Here is a 23,574-nt window from a genome sequence, read left to right as displayed (position 1 = left end):
TTCAGAAGGAAAGAAAGCAAAGAGCCCCAGATTCTATGTTGCCCTGGAGAGCTTGCAGAGCACTGGGGAAAGGCAGGCAGAGAATTCCCTGCTAGCACCTTCTCTGTGCCTGGGAAGCAGAAGTGTTCACATTGCTTCGCAAGAATCGCTTTTGTGCAGAAAACAGTAACACTTGTTCAGAACGAAAGAAAGCACAGAGCCCCAGATTCTATGTTGTCCTGGAGAGCTTGCAGAGCTCTGGGGAAAGGCAGGCAGAGAATTCCCTGCTAGCACCTTCTCTGTGCCTGGGAAGCAGAAGTGTTCACATTGCTTCGCAGAATCGCTTTTGTGCAGAAAACAGTAACACTTGTTCAGAAGGAAAGAAAGCACAGAGCCCCAGATTCTATGTTGTCCTGGAGAGCTTGCAGAGCACTGGGGAAAGGCAGGCAGAGAGTTCCCTGATAGCACCTTCTCTGTGCCTGGGAAGCAGAAGTGTTCACATTGCTTGGCAGAATCGCTTTTGTGCAGAAAACAGTAACACTTGTTCAGAAGGAAAGAAAGCACAGAGCCCCAGATTCTATGTTGTCCTGGAGAGCTTGCAGAGCACTGGGGAAAGGCAGGCAGAGAATTCCCTGATAGCACCTTCTCTGTGCCTGGGAAGCAGAAGTGTTCACATTGCTTCGCAAGAATCGCTTTTGTGCAGAAAACAGTAACACTTGTTCAGAACGAAAGAAAGCACAGAGCCCCAGATTCTATGTTGTCCTGGAGAGCTTGCAGAGCACTGGGGAAAGGCAGGCAGAGAGTTCCCTGATAGCACCTTCTCTGTGCCTGTTCACATTGCTTCGCAGAATCGCTTTTGTGCAGAAAACAGTAACACTTGTTCAGAAGGAAAGAAAGCACAGAGCCCCAGATTTGCTGTTGTCCTGGAGAGCTTGCAGAGCACTGGGGAAAGGCAGGCAGAGAATTCCCTGCTAGCACCTTCTCTGTGCCTGGGAAGCAGAAGTGTTCACATTGCTTCGCAGAATCGCTTTTGTGCAGAAAACAGTAACACTTGTTCAGAAGGAAAGAAAGCACAGAGCCCCAGATTTTATGTTGTCCTGGAGAGCTTGCAGAGCACTGGGGAAAGGCAGGCAGAGAATTCCTTGCTAGCACCTTCTCTGTGCCTGGGAAGCAGAAGTGTTCACATTGCTTCACAAGAATCGCTTTTGTGCAGAAAACACTAACACTTGTTCAGAACGAAAGAAAGCACAGAGCCCCAGATTTTATGTTGTTCTGGAGAGCTTGCAGAGCACTGGGGAAAGGGAAACAGAGAATTCCTTGCTAGCACCTTCTCTGTGCCTGGCTAAGCAGAAGTGTTCACATTGCTTCGCAGAATCGCTTTTGTGCAGAAAACAGTAACACTTCTTCAGAACGAAAGAAAGCACAGAGCCCCAGATTTTATGTTGTCCTGGAGAGCTTGCAGAGCACTGGGGAAAGGCAGGCAGAGAATTCCCTGATAGCACCTTCTCTGTGCCTGTTCACATTGCTTCGCAGAATCGCTTTTGTGCAGAAAACAGTAACACTTGTTCAGAAGGAAAGAAAGCAAAGAGCCCCAGATATTATGTTGCCCTGGAGAGCTTGCAGAGCACTGGGGAAAGGCAGGCAGAGAATTCCCTGATAGCACCTTCTCTGTGCCTGGGAAGCAGAAGTGTTCACATTGCTTCGCAAGAATCGCTTTTGTGCAGAAAACAGTAACACTTGTTCAGAAGGAAAGAAAGCACACAGCCCCAGATTCTATGTTGTCCTGGAGAGCTTGCAGAGCTCTGGGGAAAGGCAGGCAGAGAATTCCCTGCTAGCACCTTCTCTGTGCCTGGGAAGCAGAAGTGTTCACATTGCTTCGCAAGAATTGCTTTTGTGCAGAAAACACTAACACTTGTTCAGAACGAAAGAAAGCACAGAGCCCCAGATTTTATGTTGTCCTGGAGAGCTTGCAGAGCACTGGGGAAAGGCAAACACAGAATTCCTTGCTAGCACCTTCTCTGTGCCTGGGAAGCAGAAGTGTTCACATTGCTTCGCACAATCGCTTTTGTGCAGAAAACAGTAACACTTGTTCAGAACGAAAGAAAGCACAGAGCCCCAGATTCTATGTTGTTCTGGAGAGCTTGCAGAGCACTGGGGAAAAGCAGGCAGAGAATTCCCTGCTAGCACCTTCTCTGTGCCTGGGAAGCAGAAGTGTTCACATTGCTTGGCAGAATCGCTTTTGTGCAGAAAACAGTAACACTTGTTCAGAACGAAAGAAAGCACAGAGCCCCAGATTCTATGTTGTCCTGGAGAGCTTGCAGAGCACTGGGGAAAGGCAGGCAGAGAATTCCCTGATAGCACCTTTTCTGTGCCTGGGAAGCAGAAGTGTTCACATTGCTTCGCAAGAATCGCTTTTGTGCAGAAAACAGTAACACTTGTTCAGAACGAAAGAAAGCACAGAGCCCCAGATTCTATGTTGTCCTGGAGAGCTTGCAGAGCACTGGGGAAAGGCAGGCAGAGAGTTCCCTGATAGCACCTTCTCTGTGCCTGTTCACATTGCTTCGCAGAATCGCTTTTGTGCAGAAAACACTAACACTTGTTCAGAAGGAAAGAAAGCACAGAGCCCCAGATTTTATGTTGTCCTGGAGAGCTTGCAGAGCACTGGGGAAAGGCAGGCAGAGAATTCCTTGCTAGCACCTTCTCTGTGCCTGGGAAGCAGAAGTGTTCACATTGCTTCGCAAGAATCGCTTTTGTGCAGAAAACAGTAACACTTGTTCAGAACGAAAGAAAGCACACAGCCCCAGATTCTATGTTGTCCTGGAGAGCTTGCAGAGCTCTGGGGAAAGGCAGGCAGAGAATTACCTGCTAGCACCTTCTCTGTGCCTGGGAAGCAGAAGTGTTCACATTGCTTGGCAGAATCGCTTTTGTGCAGAAAACAGTAACACTTGTTCAGAAGGAAAGAAAGCACAGAGCCCCAGATTCTATGTTGTCCTGGAGAGCTTGCAGAGCACTGGGGAAAGGCAGGCAGAGAATTCCCTGATAGCACCTTCTCTGTGCCTGGGAAGCAGAAGTGTTCACATTGCTTCGCAAGAATCGCTTTTGTGCAGAAAACAGTAACACTTGTTCAGAACGAAAGAAAGCACAGAGCCCCAGATTCTATGTTGTCCTGGAGAGCTTGCAGAGCACTGGGGAAAGGCAGGCAGAGAGTTCCCTGATAGCACCTTCTCTGTGCCTGTTCACATTGCTTCGCAGAATCGCTTTTGTGCAGAAAACAGTAACACTTGTTCAGAACGAAAGAAAGCACAGAGCCCCAGATTCTATGTTGTCCTGGAGAGCTTGCAGAGCACTGGGGAAAGGCAGGCAGAGAATTCCCTGCTAGCACCTTCTCTGTGCCTGGGAAGCAGAAGTGTTCACATTGCTTCGCAGAATCGCTTTTGTGCAGAAAACAGTAACACTTGTTCAGAAGGAAAGAAAGCACAGAGCCCCAGATTTTATGTTGTCCTGGAGAGCTTGCAGAGCACTGGGGAAAGGCAGGCAGAGAATTCCCTGCTAGCACCTTCTCTGTGCCTGTTCACATTGCTTCGCAGAATCGCTTTTGTGCAGAAAACAGTAACACTTGTTCAGAACGAAAGAAAGCAAAGAGCCCCAGATATTATGTTGCCCTGGAGAGCTTGCAGAGCACTGGGGAAAGGCAGGCAGAGAATTCCCTGATAGCACCTTCTCTGTGCCTGGGAAGCAGAAGTGTTCACATTGCTTCGCAAGAATCGCTTTTGTGCAGAAAACAGTAACACTTGTTCAGAACGAAAGAAAGCACACAGCCCCAGATTCTATGTTGTCCTGGAGAGCTTGCAGAGCTCTGGGGAAAGGCAGGCAGAGAATTCCCTGCTAGCACCTTCTCTGTGCCTGGGAAGCAGAAGTGTTCACATTGCTTGGCAGAATCGCTTTTGTGCAGAAAACAGTAACACTTGTTCAGAAGGAAAGAAAGCACAGAGCCCCAGATTCTATGTTGTCCTGGAGAGCTTGCAGAGCACTGGGGAAAGGCAGGCAGAGAATTCCTTGCTAGCACCTTCTCTGTGCCTGGGAAGCAGAAGTGTTCACATTGCTTCACAAGAATCGCTTTTGTGCAGAAAACACTAACACTTGTTCAGAACGAAAGAAAGCACAGAGCCCCAGATTTTATGTTGTCCTGGAGAGCTTGCAGAGCACTGGGGAAAGGGAAACAGAGAATTCCTTGCTAGCACCTTCTCTGTGCCTGGCTAAGCAGAACTGTTCACATTGCTTCGCAGAATCGCTTTTGTGCAGAAAACAGTAACACTTCTTCAGAAGGAAAGAAAGCACAGAGCCCCAGATTTTATGTTGTCCTGGAGAGCTTGCAGAGCACTGGGGAAAGGCAGGCAGAGAATTCCCTGCTAGCACCTTCTCTGTGCCTGTTCACATTGCTTCGCAGAATCGCTTTTGTGCAGAAAACAGTAACACTTGTTCAGAAGGAAAGAAAGCAAAGAGCCCCAGATATTATGTTGCCCTGGAGAGCTTGCAGAGCACTGGGGAAAGGCAGGCAGAGAATTCCCTGCTAGCACCTTCTCTGTGCCTGGGAAGCAGAAGTGTTCACATTGCTTCGCAAGAATCGCTTTTGTGCAGAAAACAGTAACACTTGTTCAGAACGAAAGAAAGCACAGAGCCCCAGATTCTATGTTGTCCTGGAGAGCTTGCAGAGCTCTGGGGAAAGGCAGGCAGAGAATTCCCTGCTAGCACCTTCTCTGTGCCTGGGAAGCAGAAGTGTTCACATTGCTTGGCAGAATCGCTTTTGTGCAGAAAACAGTAACACTTGTTCAGAAGGAAAGAAAGCACAGAGCCCCAGATTCTATGTTGTCCTGGAGAGCTTGCAGAGCACTGGGGAAAGGCAGGCAGAGAATTCCCTGATAGCACCTTCTCTGTGCCTGGGAAGCAGAAGTGTTCACATTGCTTCGCAAGAATCGCTTTTGTGCAGAAAACAGTAACACTTGTTCAGAACGAAAGAAAGCACAGAGCCCCAGATTCTATGTTGTCCTGGAGAGCTTGCAGAGCACTGGGGAAAGGCAGGCAGAGAGTTCCCTGATAGCACCTTCTCTGTGCCTGGGAAGCAGAAGTGTTCACATTGCTTGGCAGAATCGCTTTTGTGCAGAAAACAGTAACACTTGTTCAGAAGGAAAGAAAGCACAGAGCCCCAGATTCTATGTTGTCCTGGAGAGCTTGCAGAGCACTGGGGAAAGGCAGGCAGAGAATTCCCTGATAGCACCTTCTCTGTGCCTGGGAAGCAGAAGTGTTCACATTGCTTCGCAAGAATCGCTTTTGTGCAGAAAACAGTAACACTTGTTCAGAACGAAAGAAAGCACAGAGCCCCAGATTCTATGTTGTCCTGGAGAGCTTGCAGAGCACTGGGGAAAGGCAGGCAGAGAGTTCCCTGATAGCACCTTCTCTGTGCCTGTTCACATTGCTTCGCAGAATCGCTTTTGTGCAGAAAACAGTAACACTTGTTCAGAAGGAAAGAAAGCACAGAGCCCCAGATTTGCTGTTGTCCTGGAGAGCTTGCAGAGCACTGGGGAAAGGCAGGCAGAGAATTCCCTGCTAGCACCTTCTCTGTGCCTGGGAAGCAGAAGTGTTCACATTGCTTGGCAGAATCGCTTTTGTGCAGAAAACAGTAACACTTGTTCAGAACGAAAGAAAGCACAGAGCCCCAGATTTTATGTTGTCCTGGAGAGCTTGCAGAGCACTGGGGAAAGGGAAACAGAGAATTCCTTGCTAGCACCTTCTCTGTGCCTGGCTAAGCAGAACTGTTCACATTGCTTCGCAGAATCGCTTTTGTGCAGAAAACAGTAACACTTCTTCAGAAGGAAAGAAAGCACAGAGCCCCAGATTTTATGTTGTCCTGGAGAGCTTGCAGAGCACTGGGGAAAGGCAGGCAGAGAATTCCCTGCTAGCACCTTCTCTGTGCCTGTTCACATTGCTTCGCAGAATCGCTTTTGTGCAGAAAACAGTAACACTTGTTCAGAAGGAAAGAAAGCAAAGAGCCCCAGATATTATGTTGCCCTGGAGAGCTTGCAGAGCACTGGGGAAAGGCAGGCAGAGAATTCCCTGCTAGCACCTTCTCTGTGCCTGGGAAGCAGAAGTGTTCACATTGCTTCGCAAGAATCGCTTTTGTGCAGAAAACAGTAACACTTGTTCAGAACGAAAGAAAGCACAGAGCCCCAGATTCTATGTTGTCCTGGAGAGCTTGCAGAGCACTGGGGAAAGGCAGGCAGAGAGTTCCCTGATAGCACCTTCTCTGTGCCTGGGAAGCAGAAGTGTTCACATTGCTTGGCAGAATCGCTTTTGTGCAGAAAACAGTAACACTTGTTCAGAAGGAAAGAAAGCACAGAGCCCCAGATTCTATGTTGTCCTGGAGAGCTTGCAGAGCACTGGGGAAAGGCAGGCAGAGAATTCCCTGATAGCACCTTCTCTGTGCCTGGGAAGCAGAAGTGTTCACATTGCTTGGCAGAATCGCTTTTGTGCAGAAAACAGTAACACTTGTTCAGAACGAAAGAAAGCACAGAGCCCCAGATTCTATGTTGTCCTGGAGAGCTTGCAGAGCACTGGGGAAAGGCAGGCAGAGAGTTCCCTGATAGCACCTTCTCTGTGCCTGTTCACATTGCTTCGCAGAATCGCTTTTGTGCAGAAAACAGTAACACTTGTTCAGAAGGAAAGAAAGCACAGAGCCCCAGATTTGCTGTTGTCCTGGAGAGCTTGCAGAGCACTGGGGAAAGGCAGGCAGAGAATTCCCTGCTAGCACCTTCTCTGTGCCTGGGAAGCAGAAGTGTTCACATTGCTTCGCAGAATCGCTTTTGTGCAGAAAACAGTAACACTTGTTCAGAAGGAAAGAAAGCACAGAGCCCCAGATTCTATGTTGTCCTGGAGAGCTTGCAGAGCACTGGGGAAAGGCAGGCAGAGAATTCCCTGATAGCACCTTCTCTGTGCCTGGGAAGCAGAAGTGTTCACATTGCTTCGCAAGAATCGCTTTTGTGCAGAAAACAGTAACACTTGTTCAGAACGAAAGAAAGCACAGAGCCCCAGATTCTATGTTGTCCTGGAGAGCTTGCAGAGCACTGGGGAAAGGCAGGCAGAGAGTTCCCTGATAGCACCTTCTCTGTGCCTGTTCACATTGCTTCGCAGAATCGCTTTTGTGCAGAAAACAGTAACACTTGTTCAGAAGGAAAGAAAGCACAGAGCCCCAGATTTGCTGTTGTCCTGGAGAGCTTGCAGAGCACTGGGGAAAGGCAGGCAGAGAATTCCCTGCTAGCACCTTCTCTGTGCCTGGGAAGCAGAAGTGTTCACATTGCTTGGCAGAATCGCTTTTGTGCAGAAAACAGTAACACTTGTTCAGAACGAAAGAAAGCACAGAGCCCCAGATTTTATGTTGTCCTGGAGAGCTTGCAGAGCACTGGGGAAAGGGAAACAGAGAATTCCTTGCTAGCACCTTCTCTGTGCCTGGCTAAGCAGAACTGTTCACATTGCTTCGCAGAATCGCTTTTGTGCAGAAAACAGTAACACTTCTTCAGAAGGAAAGAAAGCACAGAGCCCCAGATTTTATGTTGTCCTGGAGAGCTTGCAGAGCACTGGGGAAAGGCAGGCAGAGAATTCCCTGCTAGCACCTTCTCTGTGCCTGTTCACATTGCTTCGCAGAATCGCTTTTGTGCAGAAAACAGTAACACTTGTTCAGAAGGAAAGAAAGCAAAGAGCCCCAGATATTATGTTGCCCTGGAGAGCTTGCAGAGCACTGGGGAAAGGCAGGCAGAGAATTCCCTGCTAGCACCTTCTCTGTGCCTGGGAAGCAGAAGTGTTCACATTGCTTCGCAAGAATCGCTTTTGTGCAGAAAACAGTAACACTTGTTCAGAACGAAAGAAAGCACAGAGCCCCAGATTCTATGTTGTCCTGGAGAGCTTGCAGAGCACTGGGGAAAGGCAGGCAGAGAGTTCCCTGATAGCACCTTCTCTGTGCCTGGGAAGCAGAAGTGTTCACATTGCTTGGCAGAATCGCTTTTGTGCAGAAAACAGTAACACTTGTTCAGAAGGAAAGAAAGCACAGAGCCCCAGATTCTATGTTGTCCTGGAGAGCTTGCAGAGCACTGGGGAAAGGCAGGCAGAGAATTCCCTGATAGCACCTTCTCTGTGCCTGGGAAGCAGAAGTGTTCACATTGCTTGGCAGAATCGCTTTTGTGCAGAAAACAGTAACACTTGTTCAGAACGAAAGAAAGCACAGAGCCCCAGATTCTATGTTGTCCTGGAGAGCTTGCAGAGCACTGGGGAAAGGCAGGCAGAGAGTTCCCTGATAGCACCTTCTCTGTGCCTGTTCACATTGCTTCGCAGAATCGCTTTTGTGCAGAAAACAGTAACACTTGTTCAGAAGGAAAGAAAGCACAGAGCCCCAGATTTGCTGTTGTCCTGGAGAGCTTGCAGAGCACTGGGGAAAGGCAGGCAGAGAATTCCCTGCTAGCACCTTCTCTGTGCCTGGGAAGCAGAAGTGTTCACATTGCTTCGCAGAATCGCTTTTGTGCAGAAAACACTAACACTTGTTCAGAACGAAAGAAAGCACAGAGCCCCAGATTTTATGTTGTTCTGGAGAGCTTGCAGAGCACTGGGGAAAGGGAAACAGAGAATTCCTTGCTAGCACCTTCTCTGTGCCTGGCTAATCAGAAGTGTTCACATTGCTTCGCAGAATCGCTTTTGTGCAGAAAACAGTAACACTTCTTCAGAACGAAAGAAAGCACAGAGCCCCAGATTTTATGTTGTCCTGGAGAGCTTGCAGAGCACTGGGGAAAGGCAGGCAGAGAATTCCCTGATAGCACCTTCTCTGTGCCTGTTCACATTGCTTCGCAGAATCGCTTTTGTGCAGAAAACAGTAACACTTGTTCAGAAGGAAAGAAAGCAAAGAGCCCCAGATATTATGTTGCCCTGGAGAGCTTGCAGAGCACTGGGGAAAGGCAGGCAGAGAATTCCCTGATAGCACCTTCTCTGTGCCTGGGAAGCAGAAGTGTTCACATTGCTTCGCAAGAATCGCTTTTGTGCAGAAAACAGTAACACTTGTTCAGAACGAAAGAAAGCACACAGCCCCAGATTCTATGTTGTCCTGGAGAGCTTGCAGAGCTCTGGGGAAAGGCAGGCAGAGAATTCCCTGCTAGCACCTTCTCTGTGCCTGGGAAGCAGAAGTGTTCACATTGCTTGGCAGAATCGCTTTTGTGCAGAAAACAGTAACACTTGTTCAGAAGGAAAGAAAGCACAGAGCCCCAGATTCTATGTTGTCCTGGAGAGCTTGCAGAGCACTGGGGAAAGGCAGGCAGAGAATTCCCTGATAGCACCTTCTCTGTGCCTGGGAAGCAGAAGTGTTCACATTGCTTCGCAAGAATCGCTTTTGTGCAGAAAACAGTAACACTTGTTCAGAACGAAAGAAAGCACAGAGCCCCAGATTCTATGTTGTCCTGGAGAGCTTGCAGAGCACTGGGGAAAGGCAGGCAGAGAGTTCCCTGATAGCACCTTCTCTGTGCCTGTTCACATTGCTTCGCAGAATCGCTTTTGTGCAGAAAACAGTAACACTTGTTCAGAACGAAAGAAAGCACAGAGCCCCAGATTTGCTGTTGTCCTGGAGAGCTTGCAGAGCACTGGGGAAAGGCAGGCAGAGAATTCCCTGCTAGCACCTTCTCTGTGCCTGGGAAGCAGAAGTGTTCACATTGCTTCGCAGAATCGCTTTTGTGCAGAAAACAGTAACACTTGTTCAGAAGGAAAGAAAGCACAGAGCCCCAGATTTTATGTTGTCCTGGAGAGCTTGCAGAGCACTGGGGAAAGGCAGGCAGAGAATTCCCTGATAGCACCTTCTCTGTGCCTGGGAAGCAGAAGTGTTCACATTGCTTCGCAAGAATCGCTTTTGTGCAGAAAACAGTAACACTTGTTCAGAACGAAAGAAAGCACACAGCCCCAGATTCTATGTTGTCCTGGAGAGCTTGCAGAGCACTGGGGAAAGGCAGGCAGAGAATTCCCTGATAGCACCTTCTCTGTGCCTGGGAAGCAGAAGTGTTCACATTGCTTCGCAAGAATCGCTTTTGTGCAGAAAACAGTAACACTTGTTCAGAACGAAAGAAAGCACAGAGCCCCAGATTCTATGTTGTCCTGGAGAGCTTGCAGAGCACTGGGGAAAGGCAGGCAGAGAATTACCTGCTAGCACCTTCTCTGTGCCTGTTCACATTGCTTCGCAGAATCGCTTTTGTGCAGAAAACAGTAACACTTGTTCAGAACGAAAGAAAGCACAGAGCCCCAGATTTTATGTTGTTCTGGAGAGCTTGCAGAGCACTGGGGAAAGGGACAACAGAGAATTCCTTGCTAGCACCTTCTCTGTGCCTGGCTAAGCAGAAGTGTTCACATTGCTTCGCAGAATCGCTTTTGTGCAGAAAACACTAACACTTCTTCAGAACGAAAGAAAGCACAGAGCCCCAGATTTTATGTTGTCCTGGAGAGCTTGCAGAGCACTGGGGAAAGGCAGGCAGAGAATTCCCTGATAGCACCTTCTCTGTGCCTGTTCACATTGCTTCGCAGAATCGCTTTTGTGCAGAAAACAGTAACACTTGTTCAGAAGGAAAGAAAGCAAAGAGCCCCAGATATTATGTTGCCCTGGAGAGCTTGCAGAGCACTGGGGAAAGGCAGGCAGAGAATTCCCTGATAGCACCTTCTCTGTGCCTGGGAAGCAGAAGTGTTCACATTGCTTCGCAAGAATCGCTTTTGTGCAGAAAACAGTAACACTTGTTCAGAACGAAAGAAAGCACACAGCCCCAGATTCTATGTTGTCCTGGAGAGCTTGCAGAGCTCTGGGGAAAGGCAGGCAGAGAATTCCCTGCTAGCACCTTCTCTGTGCCTGGGAAGCAGAAGTGTTCACATTGCTTGGCAGAATCGCTTTTGTGCAGAAAACAGTAACACTTGTTCAGAAGGAAAGAAAGCACAGAGCCCCAGATTCTATGTTGTCCTGGAGAGCTTGCAGAGCACTGGGGAAAGGCAGGCAGAGAATTCCCTGATAGCACCTTCTCTGTGCCTGGGAAGCAGAAGTGTTCACATTGCTTCGCAAGAATCGCTTTTGTGCAGAAAACACTAACACTTGTTCAGAACGAAAGAAAGCACAGAGCCCCAGATTCTATGTTGTCCTGGAGAGCTTGCAGAGCACTGGGGAAAGGCAGGCAGAGAGTTCCCTGATAGCACCTTCTCTGTGCCTGTTCACATTGCTTCGCAGAATCGCTTTTGTGCAGAAAACAGTAACACTTGTTCAGAAGGAAAGAAAGCACAGAGCCCCAGATTTGCTGTTGTCCTGGAGAGCTTGCAGAGCACTGGGGAAAGGCAGGCAGAGAATTCCCTGCTAGCACCTTCTCTGTGCCTGGGAAGCAGAAGTGTTCACATTGCTTCGCAGAATCGCTTTTGTGCAGAAAACAGTAACACTTGTTCAGAAGGAAAGAAAGCACAGAGCCCCAGATTTTATGTTGTCCTGGAGAGCTTGCAGAGCACTGGGGAAAGGCAGGCAGAGAATTCCTTGCTAGCACCTTCTCTGTGCCTGGGAAGCAGAAGTGTTCACATTGCTTCACAAGAATCGCTTTTGTGCAGAAAACACTAACACTTGTTCAGAACGAAAGAAAGCACAGAGCCCCAGATTTTATGTTGTCCTGGAGAGCTTGCAGAGCACTGGGGAAAGAGAAACAGAGAATTCCTTGCTAGCACCTTCTCTGTGCCTGGCTAAGCAGAAGTGTTCACATTGCTTCGCAGAATCGCTTTTGTGCAGAAAACAGTAACACTTCTTCAGAACGAAAGAAAGCACAGAGCCCCAGATTTTATGTTGTCCTGGAGAGCTTGCAGAGCACTGGGGAAAGGCAGGCAGAGAATTCCCTGCTAGCACCTTCTCTGTGCCTGTTCACATTGCTTCGCAGAATCGCTTTTGTGCAGAAAACAGTAACACTTGTTCAGAAGGAAAGAAAGCAAAGAGCCCCAGATATTATGTTGCCCTGGAGAGCTTGCAGAGCACTGGGGAAAGGCAGGCAGAGAATTCCCTGATAGCACCTTCTCTGTGCCTGGGAAGCAGAAGTGTTCACATTGCTTCGCAAGAATCGCTTTTGTGCAGAAAACAGTAACACTTGTTCAGAACGAAAGAAAGCACAGAGCCTCAGATTCTATGTTGTCCTGGAGAGCTTGCAGAGCTCTGGGGAAAGGCAGGCAGAGAATTACGTGCTAGCACCTTCTCTGTGCCTGGGAAGCAGAAGTGTTCACATTGCTTCGCAAGAATCGCTTTTGTGCAGAAAACAGTAACACTTGTTCAGAAGGAAAGAAAGCACAGAGCCCCAGATTCTATGTTGTCCTGGAGAGCTTGCAGAGCACTGGGGAAAGGCAGGCAGAGAATTCCCTGATAGCACGTTCTCTGTGCCTGTTCACATTGCTTCGCAGAATCGCTTTTGTGCAGACAACACTAACAGTTGTTCAGAAGGAAAGAAAGCACAGAGCCCCAGATTCTATGTTGTCCTGGAGAGCTTGCAGAGCACTGGGGAAAGGCAGGCAGAGAATTCCCTGATAGCACCTTCTCTGTGCCTGTTCACATTGCTTCGCAGAATCGCTTTTGTGCAGAAAACACTAACACTTGTTCAGAAGGAAAGAAAGCACAGAGCCCCAGATTTTATGTTGTCCTGGAGAGCTTGCAGAGCACTGGGGAAAGGCAGGCAGAGAATTCCTTGCTAGCACCTTCTCTGTGCCTGGGAAGCAGAAGTGTTCACATTGCTTCGCAAGAATCGCTTTTGTGCAGAAAACACTAACACTTGTTGAGAAGGAAAGAAAGCACAGAACCCCAGATTTTATGTTGTCCTGGAGAGCTTGCAGAGCACTGGGGAAAGGCAGGCAGAGAATTCCTTGCTAGCACCTTCTCTGTGCCTGGGAAGCAGAAGTGTTCACATTGCTTCGCAGAATCGCTTTTGTGCAGAAAACTGTAACACTTGTTCATAACGAAAGAAAGCACAGAGCCCCAGATTCTATGTTGTCCTGGAGAGCTTGCAGAGCACTGGGGAAAGGCAGGCAGAGAATTCCCTGCTAGCACCTTCTCTGTGCCTGGGAAGCAGAAGTGTTCACATTGCTTCGCAAGAATCGCTTTTGTGCAGAAAACACTAACACTTGTTCAGAATGAAAGAAAGCACAGAGCCCCAGATTTTATGTTGTCCTGGAGAGCTTGCAGAGCACTGGGGAAAGGCAAACACAGAATTCCTTGCTAGCACCTTCTCTGTGCCTGGGAAGCAGAAGTGTTCACATTGCTTCGCAGAATCGCTTTTGTGCAGAAAACAGTAACACTTGTTCAGAACGAAAGAAAGCACAGAGCCCCAGATTCTATGTTGTTCTGGAGAGCTTGCAGAGCACTGGGGAAAGGCAGGCAGAGAATTCCCTGATAGCACCTTCTCTGTGCCTGGGAAGCAGAAGTGTTCACATTGCTTCGCAGAATCGCTTTTGTGCAGAAAACAGTAACACTTGTTCAGAACGAAAGAAAGCACAGAGCCCCAGATTCTATGTTGTCCTGGAGAGCTTGCAGAGCACTGGGGAAAGGCAGGCAGAGAATTCCTTGCTAGCACCTTCTCTGTGCCTGGGAAGCAGAAGTGTTCACATTGCTTGGCAGAATCGCTTTTGTGCAGAAAACTGTAACACTTGTTCATAACGAAAGAAAGCACAGAGACCCAGATTCTATGTTGTCCTGGAGAGCTTGCAGAGCACTGGGGAAAGGCAGGCAGAGAGTTCCCTGATAGCACCTTCTCTGTGCCTGTTCACATTGCTTCGCAGAATCGCTTTTGTGCAGAAAACACTAACACTTGTTCAGAAGGAAAGAAAGCACAGAGCCCCAGATTTTATGTTGTCCTGGAGAGCTTGCAGAGCACTGGGGAAAGGCAGGCAGAGAATTCCTTGCTAGCACCTTCTCTGTGCCTGGGAAGCAGAAGTGTTCACATTGCTTCGCAAGAATCGCTTTTGTGCAGAAAACAGTAACACTTGTTCAGAACGAAAGAAAGCACACAACCCCAGATTCTATGTTGTCCTGGAGAGCTTGCAGAGCTCTGGGGAAAGGCAGGCAGAGAATTCCTTGCTAGCACCTTCTCTGTGCCTGGGAAGCAGAAGTGTTCACATTGCTTGGCAGAATCGCTTTTGTGCAGAAAACAGTAACACTTGTTCAGAAGGAAAGAAAGCACAGAGCCCCAGATTCTATGTTGTCCTGGAGAGCTTGCAGAGCACTGGGGAAAGGCAGGCAGAGAATTCCCTGATAGCACCTTCTCTGTGCCTGGGAAGCAGAAGTGTTCACATTGCTTCGCAAGAATCGCTTTTGTGCAGAAAACAGTAACACTTGTTCAGAACGAAAGAAAGCACAGAGCCCCAGATTCTATGTTGTCCTGGAGAGCTTGCAGAGCACTGGGGAAAGGCAGGCAGAGAGTTCCCTGATAGCACCTTCTCTGTGCCTGTTCACATTGCTTCGCAGAATCGCTTTTGTGCAGAAAACTGTAACACTTGTTCATAACGAAAGAAAGCACAGAGCCCCAGATTCTATGTTGTCCTGGAGAGCTTGCAGAGCACTGGGGAAAGGCAGGCAGAGAATTCCCTGCTAGCACCTTCTCTGTGCCTGGGAAGCAGAAGTGTTCACATTGCTTCGCAGAATCGCTTTTGTGCAGAAAACAGTAACACTTGTTCAGAAGGAAAGAAAGCACAGAGCCCCAGATTTTATGTTGTCCTGGAGAGCTTGCAGAGCACTGGGGAAAGGCAGGCAGAGAATTCCCTGCTAGCACCTTCTCTGTGCCTGGGAAGCAGAAGTGTTCACATTGCTTCGCAAGAATCGCTTTTGTGCAGAAAACAGTAACTCTTGTTCAGAAGGAAAGAAAGCACAGAGCCCCAGATTCTATGTTGTCCTGGAGAGCTTGCAGAGCACTGGGGAAAGGCAGGCAGAGAATTCCCTGCTAGCACCTTCTCTGTGCCTGGGAAGCAGAAGTGTTCACATTGCTTCGCAGAATCGCTTTTGTGCAGAAAACAGTAACACTTGTTCAGAAGGAAAGAAAGCACAGAGCCCCAGATTTTATGTTGTCCTGGAGAGCTTGCAGAGCACTGGGGAAAGGCAGGCAGAGAATTCCCTGCTAGCACCTTCTCTGTGCCTGGGAAGCAGAAGTGTTCACATTGCTTCGCAAGAATCGCTTTTGTGCAGAAAACAGTAACACTTGTTCAGAAGGAAAGAAAGCACAGAGCCCCAGATTCTATGTTGTCCTGGAGAGCTTGCAGAGCACTGGGGAAAGGCAGGCAGAGAATTCCCTGATAGCACCTTCTCTGTGCCTGGGAAGCAGAAGTGTTCACATTGCTTCGCAAGAATCGCTTTTGTGCAGAAAACACTAACACTTGTTCAGAATGAAAGAAAGCACAGAGCCCCAGATTTTATGTTGTCCTGGAGAGCTTGCAGAGCACTGGGGAAAGGCAAACACAGAATTCCTTGCTAGCACCTTCTCTGTGCCTGGGAAGCAGAAGTGTTCACATTGCTTCGCAGAATCGCTTTTGTGCAGAAAACAGTAACACTTGTTCAGAACGAAAGAAAGCACAGAGCCCCAGATTCTATGTTGTTCTGGAGAGCTTGCAGAGCACTGGGGAAAGGCAGGCAGAGAATTCCCTGCTAGCACCTTCTCTGTGCCTGGGAAGCAGAAGTGTTCACATTGCTTGGCAGAATCGCTTTTGTGCAGAAAACAGTAACACTTGTTCAGAACGAAAGAAAGCACAGAGCCCCAGATTCTATGTTGTCCTGGAGAGCTTGCAGAGCACTGGGGAAAGGCAGGCAGAGAATTCCTTGCTAGCACCTTCTCTGTGCCTGGAAAGCAGAAGTGTTCACATTGCTTCGCAGAATCGCTTTTGTGCAGAAAACTGTAACACTTGTTCATAACGAAAGAAAGCACAGAGCCCCAGATTCTATGTTGTCCTGGAGAGCTTGCAGAGCACTGGGGAAAGGCAGGCAGAGAGTTCCCTGATAGCACCTTCTCTGTGCCTGTTCACATTGCTTTGCAGAATCGCTTTTGTGCAGAAAACACTAACACTTGTTCAGAAGGAAAGAAAGCACAGAGCCCCAGATTTTATGTTGTCCTGGAGAGCTTGCAGAGCACTGGGGAAAGGCAGGCAGAGAATTCCTTGCTAGCACCTTCTCTGTGCCTGGGAAGCAGAAGTGTTCACATTGCTTCGCAAGAATCGCTTTTGTGCAGAAAACAGTAACACTTGTTCAGAACGAAAGAAAGCACACAACCCCAGATTCTATGTTGTCCTGGAGAGCTTGCAGAGCTCTGGGGAAAGGCAGGCAGAGAATTACCTGCTAGCACCTTCTCTGTGCCTGGGAAGCAGAAGTGTTCACATTGCTTGGCAGAATCGCTTTTGTGCAGAAAACAGTAACACTTGTTCAGAACGAAAGAAAGCACAGAGCCCCAGATTCTATGTTGTCCTGGAGAGCTTGCAGAGCACTGGGGAAAGGCAGGCAGAGAGTTCCCTGATAGCACCTTCTCTGTGCCTGTTCACATTGCTTCGCAGAATCGCTTTTGTGCAGAAAACTGTAACACTTGTTCAGAACGAAAGAAAGCACAGAGCCCCAGATTCTATGTTGTCCTGGAGAGCTTGCAGAGCACTGGGGAAAGGCAGGCAGAGAATTCCCTGCTAGCACCTTCTCTGTGCCTGGGAAGCAGAAGTGTTCACATTGCTTGGCAGAATCGCTTTTGTGCAGAAAACAGTAACACTTGTTCAGAAGGAAAGAAAGCACAGAGCCCCAGATTTTATGTTGTCCTGGAGAGCTTGCAGAGCACTGGGGAAAGGCAGGCAGAGAATTCCCTGATAGCACCTTCTCTGTGCCTGTTCACATTGCTTCGCAGAATCGCTTTTGTGCAGAAAACAGTAACACTTGTTCAGAAGGAAAGAAAGCAAAGAGCCCCAGATATTATGTTGCCCTGGAGAGCTTGCAGAGCACTGGGGAAAGGCAGGCAGAGAATTCCCTGATAGCACCTTCTCTGTGCCTGGGAAGCAGAAGTGTTCACATTGCTTCGCAAGAATCGCTTTTGTGCAGAAAACACTAACACTTGTTCAGAAGGAAAGAAAGCACAGAGCCCCAGATTTTATGTTGTCCTGTAGAGCTTGCAGAGCACTGGGGAAAGGCAGGCAGAGAATTCCTTGCTAGCACCTTCTCTGTGCCTGGGAAGCAGAAGTGTTCACATTGCTTCGCAGAATCGCTTTTGTGCAGAAAACTGTAACACTTGTTCATAACGAAAGAAAGCACAGAGCCCCAGATTTTATGTTGTCCTGGAGAGCTTGCAGAGCACTGGGGAAAGGCAGGCAGAGAATTCCCTGCTAGCACCTTCTCTGTGCCTGGGAAGCAGAAGTGTTCACATTGCTTCGCAAGAATCGCTTTTGTGCAGAAAACACTAACACTTGTTCAGAACGAAAGAAAGCACAGAGCCCCAGATTTTATGTTGTCCTGGAGAGCTTGCAGAGCACTGGGGAAAGGCAAACACAGAATTCCTTGCTAGCACCTTCTCTGTGCCTGGGAAGCAGAAGTGTTCACATTGCTTCGCAGAATCGCTTTTGTGCAGAAAACAGTAACACTTGTTCAGAACGAAAGAAAGCACAGAGCCCCAGATTCTATGTTGTCCTGGAGAGCTTGCAGAGCACTGGGGAAAGGCAGGCAGAGAATTCCCTGCTAGCACCTTCTCTGTGCCTGGGAAGCAGAAGTGTTCACATTGCTTCGCAAGAATCGCTTTTGTGCAGAAAACAGTAACACTTGTTCAGAACGAAAGAAAGCACAGAGCCCCAGATTCTATGTTGTCCTGGAGAGCTTGCAGAGCACTGGGGAAAGGCAGGCAGAGAGTTCCCTGATAGCACCTTCTCTGTGCCTGTTCACATTGCTTCGCAGAATCGCTTTTGTGCAGAAAACAGTAACACTTGTTCAGAACGAAAGAAAGCACAGAGCCCCAGATTTGCTGTTGTCCTGGAGAGCTTGCAGAGCACTGGGGAAAGGCAGGCAGAGAATTCCCTGCTAGCACCTTCTCTGTGCCTGGGAAGCAGAAGTGTTCACATTGCTTCGCAGAATCGCTTTTGTGCAGAAAACTGTAACACTTGTTCATAACGAAAGAAAGCACAGAGCCCCAGATTCTATGTTGTCCTGGAGAGCTTGCACAGCACTGGGGAAAGGCAGGCAGAGAATTCCCTGCTAGCACCTTCTCTGTGCCTGGGAAGCAGAAGTGTTCACATTGCTTCGCAAGAATCGCTTTTGTGCAGAAAACACTAACACTTGTTCAGAATGAAAGAAAGCACAGAGCCCCAGATTTTATGTTGTCCTGGAGAGCTTGCAGAGCACTGGGGAAAGGCAAACACAGAATTCCTTGCTAGCACCTTCTCTGTGCCTGGGAAGCAGAAGTGTTCACATTGCTTCGCAGAATCGCTTTTGTGCAGAAAACAGTAACACTTGTTCAGAAGGAAAGAAAGCACAGAGCCCCAGATTTTATGTTGTCCTGGAGAGCTTGCAGAGCACTGGGGAAAGACAGGCAGAGAATTCCTTGCTAGCACCTTCTCTGTGCCTGGGAAGCAGAAGTGTTCACATTGCTTCGCAGAATCGCTTTTGTGCAGAAAACTGTAACACTTGTTCATAACGAAAGAAAGCACAGAGCCCCAGATTCTATGTTGTCCTGGAGAGCTTGCAGAGCACTGGGGAAAGGCAGGCAGAGAATTCCCTGCTAGCACCTTCTCTGTGCCTGGGAAGCAGAAGTGTTCACATTGCTTGGCAGAATCGCTTTTGTGCAGAAAACAGTAACACTTGTTCAGAAGGAAAGAAAGCACAGAGCCCCAGATTTTATGTTGTCCTGGAGAGCTTGCAGAGCACTGGGGAAAGGCAGGCAGAGAATTCCCTGATAGCACCTTCTCTGTGCCTGTTCACATTGCTTCGCAGAATCGCTTTTGTGCAGAAAACACTAACACTTGTTCAGAAGGAAAGAAAGCACAGAGCCCCAGATTTGCTGTTGTCCTGGAGAGCTTGCAGAGCACTGGGGAAAGGCAGGCAGAGAATTCCTTGCTAGCACCTTCTCTGTGCCTGGGAAGCAGAAGTGTTCACATTGCTTCGCAAGAATCGCTTTTGTGCAGAAAACACTAACACTTGTTCAGAAGGAAAGAAAGCACAGAGCCCCAGATTTTATGTTGTCCTGGAGAGCTTGCAGAGCACTGGGGAAAGGCAGGCAGAGAATTCCTTGCTAGCACCTTCTCTGTGCCTGGGAAGCAGAAGTGTTCACATTGCTTCGCAGAATCGCTTTTGTGCAGAAAACAGTAACACTTGTTCAGAAGGAAAGAAAGCACAGAGCCCCAGATTCTATGTTGTCCTGGAGAGCTTGCAGAGCACTGGGGAAAGGCAGGCAGAGAATTCCCTGCTAGCACCTTCTCTGTGCCTGGGAAGCAGAAGTGTTCACATTGCTTCGCAAGAATCGCTTTTGTGCAGAAAACACTAACACTTGTTCAGAACGAAAGAAAGCACAGAGCCCCAGATTTTATGTTGTCCTGGAGAGCTTGCAGAGCACTGGGGAAAGGCAAACACAGAATTCCTTGCTACCACCTTCTCTGTGCCTGGGAAGCAGAAGTGTTCACATTGCTTCGCAGAATCGCTTTTGTGCAGAAAACAGTAACACATGTTCAGAACGAAAGAAAGCACAGAGCCCCAGATTCTATGTTGTCCTGGAGAGCTTGCAGAGCACTGGGGAAAGGCAGGCAGAGAATTCCCTGCTAGCACCTTCTCTGTGCCTGGGAAGCAGAAGTGTTCACATTGCTTCGCAAGAATCGCTTTTGTGCAGAAAACAGTAACACTTGTTCAGAACGAAAGAAAGCACAGAGCCCCAGATTCTATGTTGTCCTGGAGAGCTTGCAGAGCACTGGGGAAAGGCAGGCAGAGAGTTCCCTGATAGCACCTTCTCTGTGCCTGTTCACATTGCTTCGCAGAATCGCTTTTGTGCAGAAAACAGTAACACTTGTTCAGAACGAAAGAAAGCACAGAGCCCCAGATTTGCTGTTGTCCTGGAGAGCTTGCAGAGCACTGGGGAAAGGCAGGCAGAGAATTCCCTGCTAGCACCTTCTCTGTGCCTGGGAAGCAGAAGTGTTCACATTGCTTCGCAGAATCGCTTTTGTGCAGAAAACTGTAACACTTGTTCAGAACGAAAGAAAGCACAGAGCCCCAGATTCTATGTTGTCCTGGAGAGCTTGCAGAGCACTGGGGAAAGGCAGGCAGAGAATTCCCTGCTAGCACCTTCTCTGTGCCTGGGAAGCAGAAGTGTTCACATTGCTTCGCAAGAATCGCTTTTGTGCAGAAAACACTAACACTTGTTCAGAATGAAAGAAAGCACAGAGCCCCAGATTTTATGTTGTCCTGGAGAGCTTGCAGAGCACTGGGGAAAGGCAAACACAGAATTCCTTGCTAGCACCTTCTCTGTGCCTGGGAAGCAGAAGTGTTCACATTGCTTCGCAGAATCGCTTTTGTGCAGAAAACAGTAACACTTGTTCAGAAGGAAAGAAAGCACAGAGCCCCAGATTTTATGTTGTCCTGGAGAGCTTGCAGAGCACTGGGGAAAGACAGGCAGAGAATTCCTTGCTAGCACCTTCTCTGCGCCTGGGAAGCAGAAGTGTTCACATTGCTTCGCAGAATCGCTTTTGTGCAGAAAACTGTAACACTTGTTCATAACGAAAGAAAGCACAGAGCCCCAGATTCTATGTTGTCCTGGAGAGCTTGCAGAGCACTGGGGAAAGGCAGGCAGAGAATTCCTTGCTAGCACCTTCTCTGTGCCTGGGAAGCAGAAGTGTTCACATTGCTTCGCATGAATCGCTTTTGTGCAGAAAACAGTAACACTTGTTCAGAATGAAAGAAAGCACAGAGCCCCAGATTTTATGTTGTCCTGGAGAGCTTGCAGAGCACTGGGGAAAGGCAAACACAGAATTCCTTGCTAGCACCTTCTCTGTGCCTGGGAAGCAGAAGTGTTCACATTGCTTCGCAGAATCGCTTTTGTGCAGAAAACAGTAACACTTGTTCAGAAGGAAAGAAAGCACAGAGCCCCAGATTCTATGTTGTCCTGGAGAGCTTGCAGAGCACTGGGGAAAGGCAGGCAGAGAATTCCCTGATAGCACCTTCTCTGTGCCTGGGAAGCAGAAGTGTTCACATTGCTTCGCAAGAATCGCTTTTGTGCAGAAAACAGTAACTCTTGTTCAGAACGAAAGAAAGCACAGAGCCCCAGATTCTATGTTGTCCTGGAGAGCTTGCACAGCACTGGGGAAAGGCAGGCAGAGAATTCCCTGATAGCACCTTCTCTGTGCCTGTTCACATTGCTTCGCAGAATCGCTTTTGTGCAGAAAACACTAACACTTGTTCAGAAGGAAAGAAAGCACAGAGCTCCGGATTTTATGTTGTCCTGGAGAGCTTGCAGAGCACTGGGGAAAGGCAGGCAGAGAATTCCCTGATAGCACCTTCTCTGTGCCTGGGAAGCAGAAGTGTTCACATTGCTTCGCAAGAATCGCTTTTGTGCAGAAAACACTAACACTTGTTCAGAACGAAAGAAAGCACAGAGCCCCAGATTCTATGTTGTCCTGGAGAGCTTGCAGAGCACTGGGGAAAGGGAAACAGAGAATTCCTTGCTAGCACCTTCTCTGTGCCTGGCTAAGCAGAAGTGTTCACATTGCTTCGCAGAATCGCTTTTGTGCAGAAAACAGTAACACTTCTTCAGAACGAAAGAAAGCACAGAGCCCCAGATTTTATGTTGTCCTGGAGAGCTTGCAGAGCACTGGGGAAAGGCAGGCAGAGAATTCCCTGCTAGCACCTTCTCTGTGCCTGTTCACATTGCTTCGCAGAATCGCTTTTGTGCAGAAAACAGTAACACTTGTTCAGAAGGAAAGAAAGCAAAGAGCCCCAGATATTATGTTGCCCTGGAGAGCTTGCAGAGCACTGGGGAAAGGCAGGCAGAGAATTCCCTGATAGCACCTTCTCTGTGCCTGGGAAGCAGAAGTGTTCACATTGCTTCGCAAGAATCGCTTTTGTGCAGAAAACACTAACACTTGTTCAGAAGGAAAGAAAGCACAGAGCCCCAGATTTTATGTTGTCCTGGAGAGCTTGCAGAGCACTGGGGAAAGGCAGGCAGAGAATTCCCTGCTAGCACCTTCTCTGTGCCTGGGAAGCAGAAGTGTTCACATTGCTTCGCAAGAATCGCTTTTGTGCAGAAAACAGTAACACTTGTTCAGAACGAAAGAAAGCACAGAGCCCCAGATTCTATGTTGTCCTGGAGAGCTTGCAGAGCACTGGGGAAAGGCAGGCAGAGAATTCCCTGCTAGCACCTTCTCTGTGCCTGGGAAGCAGAAGTGTTCACATTGCTTCGCAAGAATTGCTTTTGTGCAGAAAACACTAACACTTGTTCAGAACGAAAGAAAGCACAGAGCCCCAGATTTTATGTTGTCCTGGAGAGCTTGCAGAGCACTGGGGAAAGGCAAACACAGAATTCCTTGCTAGCACCTTCTCTGTGCCTGGGAAGCAGAAGTGTTCACATTGCTTCGCACAATCGCTTTTGTGCAGAAAACAGTAACACTTGTTCAGAACGAAAGAAAGCACAGAGCCCCAGATTCTATGTTGTTCTGGAGAGCTTGCAGAGCACTGGGGAAAAGCAGGCAGAGAATTCCCTGCTAGCACCTTCTCTGTGCCTGGGAAGCAGAAGTGTTCACATTGCTTGGCAGAATCGCTTTTGTGCAGAAAACAGTAACACTTGTTCAGAACGAAAGAAAGCACAGAGCCCCAGATTCTATGTTGTCCTGGAGAGCTTGCAGAGCACTGGGGAAAGGCAGGCAGAGAATTCCCTGATAGCACCTTTTCTGTGCCTGGGAAGCAGAAGTGTTCACATTGCTTCGCAAGAATCGCTTTTGTGCAGAAAACAGTAACACTTGTTCAGAACGAAAGAAAGCACAGAGCCCCAGATTCTATGTTGTCCTGGAGAGCTTGCAGAGCACTGGGGAAAGGCAGGCAGAGAGTTCCCTGATAGCACCTTCTCTGTGCCTGTTCACATTGCTTCGCAGAATCGCTTTTGTGCAGAAAACACTAACACTTGTTCAGAAGGAAAGAAAGCACAGAGCCCCAGATTTTATGTTGTCCTGGAGAGCTTGCAGAGCACTGGGGAAAGGCAGGCAGAGAATTCCTTGCTAGCACCTTCTCTGTGCCTGGGAAGCAGAAGTGTTCACATTGCTTCGCAAGAATCGCTTTTGTGCAGAAAACAGTAACACTTGTTCAGAACGAAAGAAAGCACACAGCCCCAGATTCTATGTTGTCCTGGAGAGCTTGCAGAGCTCTGGGGAAAGGCAGGCAGAGAATTACCTGCTAGCACCTTCTCTGTGCCTGGGAAGCAGAAGTGTTCACATTGCTTGGCAGAATCGCTTTTGTGCAGAAAACAGTAACACTTGTTCAGAAGGAAAGAAAGCACAGAGCCCCAGATTCTATGTTGTCCTGCAGAGCTTGCAGAGCACTGGGGAAAGGCAGGCAGA

Source organism: Strix aluco, chromosome 30 (genome assembly GCF_031877795.1).
Source record: "Strix aluco isolate bStrAlu1 chromosome 30, bStrAlu1.hap1, whole genome shotgun sequence".
Lineage (NCBI taxonomy): Eukaryota > Metazoa > Chordata > Aves > Strigiformes > Strigidae > Strix > Strix aluco.
The sequence above is the reverse complement of the archived record's forward strand: the minus strand, read 5'-3'. Positions refer to the sequence as shown.